This window comes from Thunnus thynnus, chromosome 6 (genome assembly GCF_963924715.1).
Source record: "Thunnus thynnus chromosome 6, fThuThy2.1, whole genome shotgun sequence".
Lineage (NCBI taxonomy): Eukaryota > Metazoa > Chordata > Actinopteri > Scombriformes > Scombridae > Thunnus > Thunnus thynnus.
The window spans coordinates 13,231,229-13,249,178 of record NC_089522.1 but is presented as its reverse complement, the minus strand read 5'-3'; the positions used below and the strand labels follow the sequence as shown (position 1 = coordinate 13,249,178).

General features: G+C 38.6%; 2 long non-coding RNA genes across 2 annotated transcripts in view; one reads left to right on the top strand and one right to left on the bottom strand.

The window, feature by feature from the left end:
- Positions 1-71: 71 nt before the first annotated feature.
- On the bottom strand, positions 72-2,656 carry LOC137184305 (uncharacterized). The gene is made up of 3 exons (XR_010928650.1): positions 2,305-2,656; positions 1,425-1,512; positions 72-1,232 (listed from the first exon to the last, which is right to left on the bottom strand). It is a non-coding gene; the product is annotated as an uncharacterized lncRNA (long non-coding RNA).
- Positions 2,657-6,580: 3,924 nt separating this feature from the next.
- Positions 6,581-17,950, top strand: part of LOC137184303 (uncharacterized) — a 49,792-nt gene continuing 38,422 nt past the window's right edge. The window contains exons 1-2 of the long non-coding RNA XR_010928649.1: positions 6,581-6,763; positions 8,479-8,552. This is a non-coding gene — a long non-coding RNA (uncharacterized lncRNA). The remainder of the gene's footprint in view (positions 6,764-8,478; positions 8,553-17,950) is intronic.

The following is a 17,950-nucleotide window of genomic DNA, read 5'->3' as shown; positions in this document are numbered from 1 at the left end:
AGAATGGTATCTGTGTGCTGGTTAACCAACAAAAAGTACTGATCTCTTAAAGCCTACACTTAACTTCTATGTACTGATTCTCATTTGCTAAAAACCTGAGTGTTTACTGAAGCAGGATGATTTTCAACCATAGTCATGTACATCATCTCCATCACATGTTCCTTCAAAGCATGCTGTGAAAAAAGTGCCCTGACTGCTGTAGACAGTACACATAATCAGATGCCCCAAAGAAAAAAAAAATGGGGATATAAGTGACAACATAAGTGCATTTTTATTGAAGTGACTGTAAATTACACCTGAACAATAATAAGGCAACCATTTAAACTGCCAATAAAATTTAATGTGAACAAATCAAAATAACAGAAATATTGAGGATTCCAATTTTTTTTAAAAAGGAAAGGTTTTGCATCATTTCAACTGCATCATTTTACAGTAATCAGTCATAATATCATATTGTCATTACTTTGCATGGTTCACAATCTGTATTTTCACCAGGACCATTTAATATAAACATAAATCTCCACAGCAGTCCTGCAGTTCAGTGAAAATCTGCATTGGTTTGGAAAATAACCCAAAAAGCACAGGATGTAATGAACAGCAAAAAGCAAAGATACATTTTACACATGAAGAGACAGTGCACACAAGCTGATGGGTATCACAGTATCTGGAAGGTTTTAAAGCGACTAATCACTCGTTCTGTGTGAATGTGGTCTCTTGACAGTCGACAGGAGCAGAAACTAGGCAGGTGAAACTTCTCTTTTGCCAAACTTGGGATTTTTAATGTTGCTGCAACACTTAACAGCTCTTCTCTTGCAAGGAACCTCCTGTCAGCAAGAACCACATTGTTCAAGCTTTCCTAAAACGCCAGACTCTGATGCCATTATCTTGTCAGAAGCACAGCCTCCAAATCTGCCTGATGAGAAGCAAACAGCTCCTGCAGGTGTTATTCCAATTAGGTACTTAATAGTGTTTTTATTTTTGTGACGAGACCAGGTTTCAGCCCGTGCTAGGTTGGAGGTTCTCTCTATCAAACTTTCAGGGCAGTCAATAATACACTGACAGTCCACAAACTGGGGCTTAAAACACTTTGGCAAATTAACTCTAGCCGTTTCCTTGCTTGGCCTCATTATGAAGAGACGCAGTATAGAAGACAACACAAGCATCCAATCTTTGATGATCTTTGAAGGAGTGAAGAAGGACGCTCCAAATCTTCTCTTCCTGGTTTTGATTTGCTGTGAATCACAGTAGTGCAGGAAAAAAAGTCAATTCATTCAATCTTCTGTATGGATTATGAGCTAAGATACGGCCAGTGTGAGCCTGATATAACTGCATCAAAGTTGAATACAGCAAACAAACATGCAAACAGTTGTCGTGACTGAGAAGAATGTGACCACAGACTAGATGCCAACTGACAGAGCACCAACCTCGCAGTTTCCCATGTTGTCTTGAGGAAGTTATGTTTAAAAATAGAAGGTACAAAATCTGGGCTGTTATAGTCCGGCGATGGCCTCCCTGATATAAGAAGATATGACAGTGAGGTTAGAAAAGAAAATTCACAAACCTAGTTTACAGTCTGAACAGCATCCTTACATTTACAGAAAAAGTAGTGAGAGAGTATTGGTGGGTGATATAACAACATACACCTTGCAACTATATACATTTTGTGACCATTGTGGGCAAATGCTGCAAATTAACAGGCCTTTTTCACAGCAGACGTTTAGACTTGTTATAGCAGGAAAAGCACAGGTGTTACTAATAACATTAACAATGGCTCTGTTGTATTCAAGTGCCCCAGTGAGTCATGACAGTGAGCCAGCAGGCACAATACCAGCACACTGAAACTGAAGCAGCTAAATTGAATTCAGCCATCATTAGGTGCTTTTCCTATTGTCACATGTCATGATTGACTTATGAGCAGAATTGCTTTCTGGTAATGTTGGGTTTTTATATGATTTTTTGTACATGTACTTGATTTGTCAGATATTTAATTTGCTGGATTAGCTGAAACAGACATCCATGCCTTTATTTTTTTTTATTAATTTCTCAGTTTAACTTCTTCAATATCACAATATGTGATACATGTGATATAAACTGACATGTATTGCAATAGAGGAGAATCCAAACTGTCAATACTTTTCTTAGGAAATATTTCTTCTGTAGAAAATAGTTGCTATGAAAATTATGAATCATCCTGGAAATAGTTTCTGTTTTTGTCAAAGTTACTCCATAAAACTAAGATCATGTTGCCTAAATTAGAATAACGTTACTGTACATGACAAGCAAGTATGTTAGCTGATGTCTCACACTGGTATGCAGACTCGTAAACACAGACCACAAATAGCATGTTCACAGGCTTTCATCTGTCAGAGATCCATAAGTCACATCTGTTTATCGCTTCCAGTCACAACTGTCTCCTCCGCTGCTGGGAAGATGTTTCACTCTGGGGATATTGAACATTTTCCACCCATCACTGGTCTGAGTTGTGCAGTCTGGAGCACAACAGCTTTTTGTCATGTTGTGCTCACGAAAATCTTCAGTCTCACCCATGAATGTATTATAAGAGTGTCAACACCATGAATGTATTATAAAAGCTCTTATTATACATCGATGGTCAAAACTGTTTTGTTTTGAGCCCCATGTCTGCGCGCGCAGCCGTTTGTTTTTCTTCCTCTTTTTGTTTACTGGAGGATCGCAACTAACTTTAATAACCCATAGCGCCACCTGCTGTATCGGAGTAAGTATTTAGTATATCACGAAATCATTTGAATGAAATACTGACTAAAGTAATAGTTAAACCTATTAGTAGCGTCTCGTAACCTCGTTTTTTTAAAAGTACCATTAGCTCCATTGATTTTAATTTGCAAATAGCATTATAGTTATGGTTATATCTCTAGACTCTATTCTAATCTATCTATCTATCTAGATGCCTGTGGGCCTACTGATTTGAAACATTTTATAATAATGATAATAATAATAATAATAATAATAATAATAATAATAATAATAATAATTATTATTATTATTATTATTATTATTATTATTATTATTATTATTATTATTATTATTATTTGTTTGTGTGTGTGTGTGTGTGCTTGATTTGGTGTTCATTTGTAAATATTGTATTTCTGTATTTTTAAACTTTGCTGTAAAATAATTTTATCATGTTGATCAATTGTTTTTATGCTGATTTTAAAGCACCTTGAACTGCCATTGTGTATTAAAGGTGCTATACAAAGACTTAACTTGGACTATGGGGTGAGTTTTCCTTTTTTGTATGTGAAAGTGATTTGTTTGTACACTGACATAGTGACATCACGTTTGTCTGTGTATTAACAAACAAAAACGCATTAGATTCTAAAATTCCTACACACACCACCCAGTTTTCTTCTGTGTAAATAATTCACTCAGAGTTCACTGAGTGATATTTCCCCCTCCACCACTGATGAGGATGAAGGATCAGATGTCACTTCCACCATTTGTAACCAAGAGCGATATCCTCTTGCTCACTCCCGCTCTCAACAAAATCTGAACATACGTACAGAATAGGTAATATAGGTTGTTATAAAGCGAAAAGCAGACACAACCAGGGTCATAAACAAGACCAAAGAAATACAAGTTCTACTACTTGCAGCTGAGTCCTGTAGGCCTACATGTGTAAGACACAACATATAAACAACTAGAAGTATCAAATAATGTCAATAATCTGCATTTCATAGAATGATCCATATGCTACTTGACCGATGTTGCAGTACTGTAAAATTATTTTTATCATGTTGATAAATTTTTTTTATGCCGATGTTAAAGCACCTTGAACTGCCATTGTGTATGAAAGGTGCTATACAAAGACTTAACTTGGACTATGGAGTGAGTTTTCCTTTTTTGTATGTGTAAGTGATGTTTGTTTGAACACTGACATAGTGACATCATGTTTGTCTGTGTATTAACAAACAAAACAAGAACAACAAAAAAAACACATTAGATTCTAAACTTCGTATACATGCTGCTCAATTTTCTTCTGTGTAGCCTAAATAATCACATCAAAGAGTTCACTGAGTAATATTTCCCCCCTCCACCACTGATGAGGATGAAGGTTCAGATGTGGCTTCCACCGTTTTGTAACCAAGAGCAATATCCTCTCACATTTCACAAAATTATCTATATGCTACTTGACCAATGTTGTGGTTTCTCCCTCTTGTGTTTTGTATGTGACTGTTTCCTTTCTTTCACTTACATGGAATCTAAATTTCACAATGAAGACACAATAATAAGGACTTCAGAAATACTTACTTAGAAATACTTAAGGCATGTTCTTAACATTTGATTTTTTCTCATTTTATATTTATCTGTCATTTTCTGTAAATTGGTGGTCAAAATGCTGTTTCTAAGCCTTCTTTTTAATGCCAGAATGTAATTCTGCTTTTGTTTTGGGCTAAAAACTGTTCATTTGAAGAGAACTGACTTTAAAAAAATATCACTGTCCTCCACTGTGTGAGACAACAATGAAATTATTTATTAGCTGTAAGCTTTATTCACATTAAGACACTGCAGCAGAGAACATTTAGATACAGAGATATTATTATTGTATTATCATACATCTTGTGTTAACACAAAGACTGATGTTTGTGACCCTCATTAAATTGTCTTAATTCTTTTGCAGCTGTTTCTTTTGCAGTTGTGTATGTTAGAAGAATTTCGACTGTGTCCACTACATTAACATCACTGCTGTTCAGTTGGACAGTTAGTGAGGAAGAAATGATGCGCCATCTCGGTTATTACATTGGTTTATACTTTACTGATTTACTGTAATCTAACTGCACTCCTGTTTGTTTGTTTATTCAAGTGGGATTCAGTCGGGTCTAGCTGTGAAGTTGCACATTGCAACCAGCTGAATACCTCTCACCCGCACCCTTCCCTTTCAAGTATGTAGGAGAACCTAAGGTGGCTGTGAAACTCGCGAAAAGGCCCTCTCTAGAGCCAGTGTTTGGTTTGTCCGTCCTGGGCGACTGTAGAAACATGGCGGTGCAACATGGCGGTGTCCGTGAAGGAGGCCCCACTCCCTATGTAGATCATGGATGTATTATAAGAGCTGGATACCGAACTAAAAATGGCGCCCATTCAGTCCTATAAGAATTGCTCACCTGGCGCATACACCAAAAAAAGTTTCTAGCTTCCGGGTGTGCTTCCGCGTTGTGTGGCCCACTGAATATGCGCAGTAGTGCTTCCCCCGCTGGCCCCGCCCGCAAGCCCCTGCTCGGCCCATAGACTTTACATTGTGATGACATCACAGATTTTTAAATCTCTTTTTTCGGCTCAAGGAAAGTTTTACAAACATAAAACCTCCATGGATCAAAACTTCATAATAGAAAGAGTCATAATTGACGTTTGCAGTTTGAGGTGTCCTGTCAACAGTTTTACAGGCGTCTCTTTTACAATGGTGGTCTATGGCGAAAATCCTTTTTGGACCGCAGGGGGATTTTTCGCTGCAATACCGCGAGTGGCCACTGGGAAAAACTGGCTGCAAGGCTGAGCGGTGGCACCCTAATCAGCTCTTATTATACATCCATGATGTAGATATGACTCTAAGCTAACGAAAACACGATTCTTATTTTCATTCGATTATATGTGGCATTCATGTGGTGTCGGAATAATTGGAAAAATTATTTCCTGACTGGGAAAATTCACGTGAATGCCCCCTCAAGTCGGAACAACAACTCTGAAAGTTGGTGAAAGTTTTAGTACAAGACTTGTTGAAATTTGATGTCATATACGCAGAAACATGGTGGACGAAAATAAATGTTTGGTTGATGGCAAGAAACTTTTTACTAGTTCATGTATTGTATATCAATTTTTTGCTCACATGTAATTTATAAAATGGTATTAGGTTGTAACCATTGGCTTCTGTCGTAGAGTGACCTAGATTAGTTAAAAAATTATTTATTAGCATTAACCCTGATAACGAGTCAGGTAAAGTAATATTTTAGTGATTTAGGGAATGTACTGGTGCAGCGACAAGTCTGGGACAAAATACAACGCATCTTCTTTGTAGTGTCCATGTTGTTTCCACACTACTACTTAAAAGCTCATGAACACAATGAAGTTGGAAGAGCGACTTCTCAACTCAGGAAATGGGACCACACCATGAGCAGGTGAACGCAGGATGAAAACATACTTATATTATATTCCATTTCTGCCATGGTTGAAATGGCCCTCAACAATACATTAAAACAATGGTTATTTATCTTTTTTTAAAATACAACTTTTCTACCTATTTCTAAACATGGAGTTGTTAGAAGTAGGCTACAATTGTACATGATTGTGTATGCAAGCTAACATTACAAGTGGATTTCCTTTCTTCAATTCTTTGCGCTGCAAAGTCACGTGATGGGACGTACCGGAAACCGACACCTGCGCGGAAAAGCGTGGCTATTGGTTGTTTGTAGCATTAATGTCGCTAGGCTAGCGAGTGTCTTAAAGTGTATTTTTAGTTAGTGTATTAGAGTCAGTCAGCCCTAACAGTGTTTCGTTAGTCCAGTTTAAACTGCAGGAGTTTCTGAAGGCTCATGTAACGTGTTTTTCTGCCACGGTGGAAATAAATTCATGACGAGTGAAAACGAGTCTTACGACGTCTCTACTACAGAAACGGAAAATGTCAAGCTGCCAAATACCACTGTCCCAGATGATAAGGAGCTCAAAGGCAGTCTTATAAATGCCAATTGCCAGAGAAAATAATTTTTGACCGCTTCCAAGAGCCTGATAGGAGAGTGTGAGTATGTAACTTTACTATGATATAAGTTATAGTCAAAAAGTTTTTTCCCAAAAACAGCTGCTGTAAAATGGGGGTCGTCTTATGATTTGGGTCACCTTATATTCGGACCAATACAGTATTTAGGAACCAATTATTTTATAACATCTGACGTTTAGATTATTATTTTTAAGGTGGTTACTGCAACAGTTTGAATGGCTTCGCTAATTTGTGCGGTAAGGAAAAAAATCAATACCGCTGCAGCTGTACCTGCAGGGCCAGTGTGCTCCCATGCAGCGTTTAGCCAAGATAACATGTGAACCCTCAAACTTATTTTCCTTCATAAGTAGAATAAAAATAAATTTTGATAGCATCTGAACTCTGCGCTGTAATCCACAACAAACCTGTGTCAAGGAGCACCTGTTTCACTAGTGTGAGCCTTGCTGTGAGCTTCTCTGTGTCCTTTAATAAGATGTAACTTCTATAAAAGCACAAGGTTTGAAAACATTTTCTTTGTAGCAGTGTGTGACTTCTGCTCATACTGTCAAAACAATATTTGATTATTTAGCTTTAAAGCTAACTCATACAATTTTCTTTTAACTTCCTTCTTGCTATTAAACAATCACCTAAATACAAATAAGCAAATGATTTCAAAAAATTGGATTTTTAACATTCATAAGATCCATGAGTATAATACAAAATCACAGAGCTTTCCTTAAAGAAACACTTACCTTTTAATGTTTTGTAAATGCACATTCTGTTGAAATTTCAGCATGTAGCTTAATATACAAAGTATGTTGGTACTTTCATACTCATCAGTTTTAGATAAACCTCCAAAACCTCCATCAGTCTAGGTGATTATATTTGTACTTTAACTCTCAAGTGCTACAGCAGTTAATATTTAATCTTAGGACTGATTACTTAATTGTTAATCTGGGAACACAGAAAAGCACTAATTTCAAAAATATATCCATTCATAATTATAGCAGGAACAAACACACATAGAAATGTGCAGAAAGTATTATTACACTCACTTTCCACTAACCTACTATTTTTCTATGGTGCAAGTTCTTTAGTCACAACTCCAATTACTGTCCTGTCTTGTACCTGGAAAGATCTCATTTATAAACATGATGCTCTGGAGTAATTATTAACAGAGACCACTGTGCCCCTTTTTTGCTCCCAGGGCTAATTTGCATATTAATTATCATTAGCAACACAGGAAAACAAGTCATCTCAGTTAAAAAAGCTTATTTTTCGCGTGTCCTCCACCAACATTCTTTGATGTTTTCACTTAACATTCACAGCATTACTGTGTGACATATTTGCTCACAACCTCTACTTCAGTCAATTTGCATGGTAAAATTTGCCCAATTTGTAGGTGAATCTGAATTTGAAGTAAAATTATTCAACTATCATTATCATTATGAAATCATAAGTGCATATACCAAACATAGACAAACTGCACTGAGAAGGATGAGTAACGGTCATATGCTGAACTTAACCAACGGGGATTTAATAAGCAGGGAACTGATATGAAAAACAGCAACCTATCTTTCAACCCATCTTTGTAGCGTTCTTTGTAATATTTATTTAATTATTGTTTTTCTTGCCTGTTTAAACTGGAAGGGAAATCTTTGGTCATAAAAAGGTTATTATTTATCATCATATTAACTGTGATAGGTAATATGAAATACAGAATAAAGGTCATCAGGTTGTTTTTTATGCATTTCCAGGTTTCACTGAGTGGAATATCATGAAGGAACATCTATCTCTTTGGGGCCGATGGCAAAGAAATTTTACAAGACAGGTAATGAGAAAAAGTTTGATCTGCTTGTTGTTGACATTTAACAGAGTATAACTTGTATAGATTTTACTCCACATAAGATATTCCTCAGTAAATATATGTACATCTCTTTCCATAAAACAATGAAAATCAGCCATTACACTATGGCACCTGAAATGAGTCATTTTACTGAAAAATGGCAGGAATCCAAGGGTGTCTTTTCCATTGTGTCTGAAAGTTGTCTTTTCTTGCCACAAGATGGCGACAGATTACTGTATTGGAGCAGTGAAAAGTCTATCTTACTAGTGCATTATCAGAACAAGAGGTTCTTCATGAATTTGAACTGTGTGATAGACTAAACAGAAATGTATCACAGTGGTACAGAACACGATTATAACGGATATTGTAAAGCATTGCATATTACTTACATATTAATTATACTACCTGTGTTTGGATTAACACGTTTTAAAGATGATTTATTTTCACCAGCAGCATTTCATTATCAAAGAAATCCCTCTCAGGCTTCTGGGTAATAAGGATTATTTAATGAGGGCACAAAAAGCTATTTGAATAACATATAATAAAAGATCCTATATCATGTTTTACTGTAAGAATAGTAGGAACAGTAGAAATGCCCATGATGGTTTTGGATATTTGTAATATCCATGTGTTGGACAATTTTATTTCAGATTTACCACAATGAAAAACAGGACAGGGTGTGTGGTGCTGTCAGCATGCACATGAAAATGGACTTGTCAGAAAATAGATTTGTTTTACAGAAACACAAAACTCTGCGTTGCCATTGAACAGATTCTCTTTGACATGAAACAGCCTGCATCGCAGCAATTGCTGGCTGAGCCTCAGACACCAGCAGGTGTGAGGTTTCCAGTCCATGCACTGAACCCAACAAGCACTAATTTTGAACAAATGTAACCTTTAAGCCTCTCCCGTGCTGTGATGAGATGTTTTTGGCACTCCGTAGAATTCCTGGATGGCTCTCTCTGACTCTGCTTTGACCCTCGCTCATCTGTTACCATGTCCAGGGTTAGAAGGCTACCAAATGCTACACATGTTGTTGGCCTCAGGGTGTGGGCAAAATGTTTTGGGTGTGAGATGGATGCTGTGATGAACTGCGAGGGCAGACATTTGGCCTGTGCGTGGACCTTTCAAGTTCAAGCACAGTTGAACCAACTGTACTGTATATGCAATGAATCTGATCTTGTGTAGGCTGTAATTTCAATATAATTGCTTGTATATCTGAAGTAATCTCTCACTTCCTGGTGTAATAACAGCTGACACCTCGGTTGAAAAGACAGGGTAAAGTAGAGAAATATTAAAATGCTTTAAAAAAAAAAAACCAAAAAACAAAGAAATGCAGTTTTATTTATTAAGTGCTACTCTATGCTACCACAGTATTAATTAGAGTTTGCTGGCCAGGGTGGGTTTGCTGCTGGGAAACTGAGTTTAACCATAGCACAGCACAGGGCAGAAGCTGTTAAGTGGCCCCTCTGCACAGGCTCTGTCAATACATATGACCAGTGTTTAGCACCACTTTAGTTGTGAGGAACAGGATTTAAGTGTGCCAAGTGACAACCGCAGTGACTTCATGCCAGACATCCTTCAACTCACCCAAAGCCTTTCACTTTACACTCCTGGGTGTGCTAATCACCTCCTTCAAACAGAGCCATGAGATCACGATCACATTTTCTTGTTGTAAAAGACCACTGTGAATGAAAAGAGCTGCAGGTGTGATGTCGTGTTAGTGACATTAAATGTGTTCACTTGTCAGCCCCTTCACTTTGTACACTTTTCCAAAGAGGATTATTGGCTGATGAGATCCCATTGTTTCAATTCAGCAATTTACAGTTCCATATTGAAGTTTTATTTGCTTTTACACACATGTGTAATTCCACTTTTTCCGAGTTCTTGTTTCATTGTTATTTTTATTAAATGCACCACTCAGTATGTCTGATCTTTATTAGTTTCAGCCGTGCGCATGGCATGGTGGCACGTCTGTTTTTGCTTTTATATAATGATTCATCTGTCGTAGGACTGGGATTTGGTAGTGCTTTGTGCTGCTTTTAGCAGGCATTGGTGCTGCAGTGGATGGCAGACAAGCAGTCAGGCAGAACATCAAACTTTAATATCAGCACGGTGGAAATGGACAGTATTGAAAATATTAGTTTTGACTTTAAGTTGTGCTGTTTAAGAGTGGTTACAGTGGGGCAATGCACCGCGTATTTAAGTGTGACCGTCTAGGGGGAAAATGGTACCTTTTATCAACAAGGGCTCAGTGCTGATGTCATCATTACTGTGTGTGTGTGTGTGTGTGTGTATGTGTGCGCGCAATGAGGCAGACTCTCCCGTGTGGGCATCAGGGGACAAAGTAGGCTTTATGCAGTGTGCCGAGCTCCAAGGCAGAAACATTGTTGAGCAGTAAAACATTCTGTAACTAAAACCACATGTTCCAGAGTGGAGGACAGACAAACACAGGCAGACTCTGCAGCTCCACATCAGGAATTGGTGCCCTATCATCAGGCGCTCAGGGGCTCCTTTTGGACTCCAGTGCAACACTCTCGTTCAATATTGTGCATTTTATATGTATCAGGAAACACAAATCAAGAACAGATTGTTCCTGACAAAAATGCTGGAGGAGATGGGTGTGTGAGGGAAGAAGAGAAGAAGAAGAAGAAACAAGTTTATTCTGACACATTTTAGACACAACCGAACATATCATTAATTGCTTAATAGTTTTTTTTTAATTACAGATGTGTCATTTTCTTCAACAGATGTTTAAAGAAAGTTGCCCCCTACTGTGTTTGATTGTCTACTACTAACATTGCACGTGTGGATGTTAAAATGTGTCTCCTTGCCAACAGCCTGTGACTCACAGACACTTGAGGACATGTCAAACATAACTGCCAGTCAGCCACTTATAAGACAAAGTATTATTTAAATTTCATCAAAGGTTGTGGTCAAAGACACTTGACTATATCTTACATTGAAGAGGTGAGCTTAACTCCAAAATGTGAATTAGAATTATATAATTTTACAGCGTTCCATATTAATTTTAATATTTCAGGAATAAAATTAATACTTTCACATCACTTTAAATGTAGCCTATGATTTTTGATTACTCGTAGCACTATTGATGAACTTTACATGTGGGTCCCTGTAGGAATGTGTATTACGCACACGCACAATACACATTCCTACCAATGGTTTCACACTATTCCACTGATCTACAGTCTGCGGTAACAACAAATGCTGCAAACATGGATATAAACAATGCAAGTTGGAGTCATTTGTGAAACAATGGCTTTGAAAATGTTTTATGAGGAAGGAAATTCATTCAACATATTTGTCAGACCTCAAGGATACACACATAGGGCCTTATTTTCGCGGCGGTGCAGGTCCGTATTTTCCTGACTATGAAATTTACTTTGCTTGCCTTTGTGGTATTTTGGTACCCAGAGCAGTGTGCACGGTGCACAGGTGAGACGATGAGGCTCTAACAGGTGGAAGGTTTATTGAAACGAGGCAGTGGAAAGTGAGCTGTTGGTATTTTGGTGTATATTTGGTTTTAGATATTACGTTAATAATAGATGTCTCAGAACCGCATCCACTGCTGCTGCTACTGCAGTCACTCTGCTGTATTTGGTGATTTTATCATAAGCAAACTTAGTACTTTGCAACAAACGCACACCAAAATCGGAATAATTCTTAAATTGTAAACCGACATTTTTAAATGAAAAACTGTCCAACCAGTAAATGCATTTAAATTGTCATAAAAAAAAAATAATCATGTGGTTAAAGCAGGAATGTTGGTAAAGCAGTCTGCATTTTATTATGGGTGATTTTTTGGGGTGTTTTCTTGCCTTTATTTGACAGTCAAAATTGTAGAGAGAAAGGAAACATGGGTAGAAAGAGGGATATGAAATGAAACAAACGTCTGCAGCCGGACACAAACCACAGACGTTGGGTTTATGTCATTTGCGTCTTAACCATAAGACTACCGAGGCGCCCAATATTGGTTATTCACAGTAGAATTCAATCATATGCCTAAAAGGCTTTAACAACATTTCTATTTTTTTTATTCCTGTCTTCATTGTACTAAACTGTGAAGAACACATTATCTGCCTCTGGCTGCAGGTTTGTGGTGTTTTGTTTCTGGCATCATGCTGCACCTTCAGACAACAATGTGGTTTCCTGGAGCAGCATCTTTCCATTTGTTGAGCTAATGTTGTTATTGGCTCAGCTATTTCAGAGCTATGAAACCAGTGATGTTACTGGCTGAAAGTATGTGTATTAATCACCACCACACCCTCCAATTTATATATTCCACTTCACCCAGCCCTTATGCACTTCACGTTGCTAAACGTGATGGGAAATTCACACACAGTTCGTGCACCAAGTCCCAAAGCTTTGCACTTGTTGTTGCGCTTGCACAATTAAAATAGGGCCCAATGCGTTTTGCTGAGTGACTCTGAATGTAAACAGAACTGTTCGCAAGAAAACTCCACAGGGAACCTTGAGGCCAGAAGGGCTATTCTTCTGCTAATTCTTCAAATTAAACTTTATTAAATAGCACCTCTCAAGCAAGATTGCAGTGCACAACCTTGTATACCGACTGCAGATGGGGACTACAAATCCCAGGTGGCTTGTACAAGATCAATTGAGCAAGTTTAAAATAATGCAAAGATGTTCATAGTAGTTTCAAGCAAAGTTGGAAAAAAAAGCAAAACTAAAGCTAAGGCAATTTGATCCAAAAAAATACTTCCAAAACCCCCAAAACATTTTACATACCCTCTTTGCATCTTTAGTCTTTTTATTCTCTCAATAACCTCAGTGGATGATTTTACCAGAGCTACTGTGTTTGCTTAATGGCGGCTGTCTAAATTATTGGAAAACATGTCAATTTTGGTGTTTTCCTTCATAAAACTGATGTGTAGGCTGGAGCTGCTGATTCACTTCTGGTGTTCAGGGTTGTGTTTCCATTTTTCTCCCAGTCCAATAAAGTTTTACAATTCCCTCACAGAGCTCTTTCCTAATGTGCGCTGTGGTAATTAGCAAGTTGGCAAGAGTTCATTTTCAATTGATTCCCCACACTTCTCAGATCATGAGGTGCTCTATCTTGAAATGCCTTAAACTACTACTGGCTCCCTAGGAGGTCAGTCCTAATTAAAGGGACAGTGTGCCACATTAGCCATGCATGGAGTCAAGCCGGAAACAAAATTTAGATCAGTCAGCCCCCAAGGTTAAAGCTGAACCCTTGACCCAGACCCAGTGCCCCCATTTCCCTCTTCTTGCTAATGCTTGCTCATACCTGCTTTACGTAGCTTAGCTGAATGCCTGCTTCCTTATACCCGAACAAGCACCAAACAATGTTTTATTTAATTGCTCTCTCTCTCTCTGGGTGTTTCTCTCTCTCCATCTCTCTCAAAGCTGTAATACTTTTAAGCTCAGATTAGGGAACAATATCAAAAGTTACTACATGATGTTATTCTGTGTAGTTTTAAAAAAATTTTATCGGTGGTTTGGGTTGCTATGTAAGTGTTTCAAAGCCATGAGGCTAGATAGTAATTGTAAGACAGATGTCTCTTACACACACGTGTATGCAGTTTGATGGTTAATAACCAGCCAATAATTGTGACTTCAGTCCCTGTCTGCAAGACGAGCTAAATAGACTACATATCATTTCTGGAGTCAAAATGTCCTTGAACTTTTGAAATTAGAGGTTCAGTGTAGTTAATTTGTGATTGTTAATATGTGTCTTTAACTGCTTCAGCTAAGACCGGTAATGGTTTTCCTTTGAAGTGCTGTAGCTGTGTGTCAGGGGCCATGTTTGTGTTATTGCAGATCCTCTGAGAGCCCATTGTTTGGAGACCTCACAGGTTCCTCCTAATCTAATTGGCCACGGATGTCCCGGCTCAGGACCTTTCTCCATGCTCTGGGGATTGACAGAGCTGTTCAGGGCTTGAAAAGTCACTTGTCCAAATACAGCCTTGTTTAATTACAGGAGGGGGATGCATGCGTATCACTGCACACAACCCCTCCAAGCCCAATAAATGCCCAGTCTAACTCTTTTCAGACTAGATATTCAACTCCACCTCCAAAAGAATCTCTATCCAAATAGGAACTGGATTTGGGTCTCCTCTCCTCCTTATCCCAAAGCCCTTAAGCACCCTCCACTTCTCCTCTGTTCACCTTCACTTTGCCAGTGACATACCTCCCTGTGGTTCTCCATCCAGTGTAAACACCAGGAGATCCTCCCATGCTATTACTTACACTGCGCTTCCCTGATCCTCACCACCACCACCACCGCCGCCCCCTCTCCCTCCCATCCCTAGCCAATCCCTGACCACCTCAGACTCCACCTCTGTATTCTGAATTGCCAATCCCAATCTAATTTATGGAATATTTTGCAGGTAACTGTATACGGCGGCAGGGGAGATAACATCTCCAGGCCCCTGTGAAGGACAGGAACTCGGCAGTGTGTGCTTAATAACATAAACTGCTGAAAAAGGACCTGGGCCGGTGCATTGGCAGAGGAGCAGGCCGGTGAGACGGATAGAGAGAGAGAGCAGAGAGAGAGAGGGGACCCAGTGTTCTGGGGTGGGGTGGAGGTAATTGAGACCATGTGAGCCTCCCCCAGTGGAGGGATTAGAGAAGAAACGGAACTCTCTCAGCCCAAGATCGCTTTCAATTAGATGCGCCCAGAGCAAGGGTACTGGGGAGACAGGGAGGGTGAGAGACCAGCATGGCCCAAAATGTCTGGGCGAAGGAGGGAGGAAAGGTGAAAGAGAAGTTAGAGTTGTTCCCACCTCCTCCTCTTGATGCATGTCAATGCTTACGTCTGGCCTGTCCGGGTCATGTCTGTGTGTCACAGTACAGCAGATCCATGTTGCTGGGGGTTAATACGTAATGACAGCATCGGCTTATTTTTTTATTTTCTGTGTAACCTGCATTCATCAAAGGACAGTTGACTAAGCTTGCCTTTTCTTTCCCATGATGCTTTGCTTTTCCCTGCACATCCTCACTTAGGAGCTCAGTTTACCCTGATAACTACTGTCTGTGGACACTGTGTCTAGTGGATGAAGTGCCTTGCTCAAGGGCACACCAACACTTAGTTACTGCTGCTGTAGATGTTAGAGAAATTAAACATGCGTCCATGACATACACACACACAAAAATAACTAACTGTTAAGATTTTTTTGTGTTTATTTTCTGTTTGCATGTTTCATTTGCATTTTTGTTTGTACACACATGTTTTTGACAGACAGACAGGACTACTAAAAAAATACAGTGTGATTTAATTTAATTTGATGAGACTAGTTTATGCAGGCATAAGAAACTGGCAGGCTAAACTATAACAGCTTTCGATGGCCTTCGTACGTCTTCAGAAAGAGCTGAAAGACTTTTGGATATGAAGGCCGGTGTCACAGTGACATCAACCATAATCAAAGGTGGCACACTCACATTGGACCAGGTTTTTCGTGTCATTCCTATCATGTTCCTTTCAGTCAGAACACCAAGAACAGCACAGATGTAACTCATCTAGGGGACTGGAACTTTTCGGTCATGTCACTCATGTATGTGACGACCGTCGGGCACGCTGCCCACTGCACCCGCATAAGGTCTAACCCCAGTGTGTTCTGCAGCCATAATGTGTCTACTTGATCACCTGGTGTTGACCCTTTTAACATTATAGCTCTCACTGTCATACATCACTATTGACGGGTTGTCAACCGCTCGCACAAATGTCTGTCTTTGCTTTGCCTAGTTCTCCTACTAACTGTCCTATAAATAGTACACATGCCATTTTCAGTGTTTAGTTAGTTTCACAATGAATTGCCAAACTGGGAAGGTCTAATTAAAGAGGTCATACATGAAAAATGTGGAAGAAATTAGTCATGATAACTCTCTGAAACACTAAATATATAAGACAGTTGGAACAATTCAGCAGTTCACAACACAATATAATTCAAGTAGAGAACAGGAAAGCTAAAAATGTGAGCATGTGCATTGATGCGTAGCCACTTGGATGAAAAATCCCTCTCCGCACAAATTAAGTTATGTCTCAATGAATGGTGAGCAACTTGCAGAAATACATCAGGTGTTCTAATGTCTGAAGAGGGAGACTGATTTTGGTTTTGATTGTAATTAGATTTCATTTAACTGGGTACCCCTGCTGAAATGTTCTTAGTGACCTGTCCATAAAAATGACAGTTAATGTCGCCAAACACAACCACGCACATTTGCAGAAAGGCATTTGAAGTCACATAATATGAGCACTCTAAATTTAGTTGATGAGTCTGAAACCCCCGTAGACGTTATAAATGGAGTCTTACAAGGCATCACTTCATTTCCCGTCTTGCCGATCCAGAGTGCTGGTGTTTTGTATGAAATGCCACATCAGCCCCTCCTGTGTTTAGGTTTTTGTTGGCACAGCTTTGCAAAAGCCCTGATTGTTTAGAATTTGCTGTTTATTTTCACAGTCTCTAAATGTTTTAGAGAAAACCCTTCACCGTAAAAGACTGACAGTCTGAAATCTCTATGTTATGCTTTCAGCATCATTTAACTCAAACTGAAGGGTTTATATGTATGCAGTTCCATTCCTGCAGTCTGCTTCTGTCTACTTTAAAAGCTGACTCCTATGGGTATTTGTATATAATTTTCCAAAGGTCATAAACTCTCACTATGCTTGACTAAGTGTTGCAACACTAAGAGGCTTTAACTACCAATATTATATCGAATTGCTGCTTTAAAAGATGTTAGAGACATTTCCAAATTTTTGGGCTATTAAATACAGAGCTGCGTGTTTTTGTGCTTAAAAAGATACTTTTTTAAAACTTGAGTCTAAGACTACCCGCTTAAATATGATGATTGAAATCTTTCATTCAAATAACCAGTTTCCCAGTCAAATCATCAAATGGCCTTTTTTTTATTTGCTCAGTTTACTTTTTCACAGATCAATACACAATAAAAGTTGACGCAACGTTTGACAAGTCTAGTCACAGACCCCTCTTATCTAAATAATCTAATACAAAACATATTAGTCCATATCAAGTTATTTATTAAAGCTAACTACTCATTAGAGCCTAAACACAAATCAGGGATCAAAATAATCTTACAAGTAAGTATCAAACTTTCAGCACAGTCTTCACACATAATTCATAATTCAAGTGTGGCTAAGAATGTGATTTTGACTACCAACAAATGCTAAATTTATTTCAAGCCCAGGTGGCTCTATCCATGGTGCTTATTGTGTGTGAATGTGTATAATGCACACAATGACACAAAGACTATAATAGAATAGTTCAAATAGCTAAATCGAGGCAATCAATTCAACAATATAACCACATCAACAATTGCAGGAAAGTTACACATACTGTACAGACATGGCAAGTTATTTTGCTAGT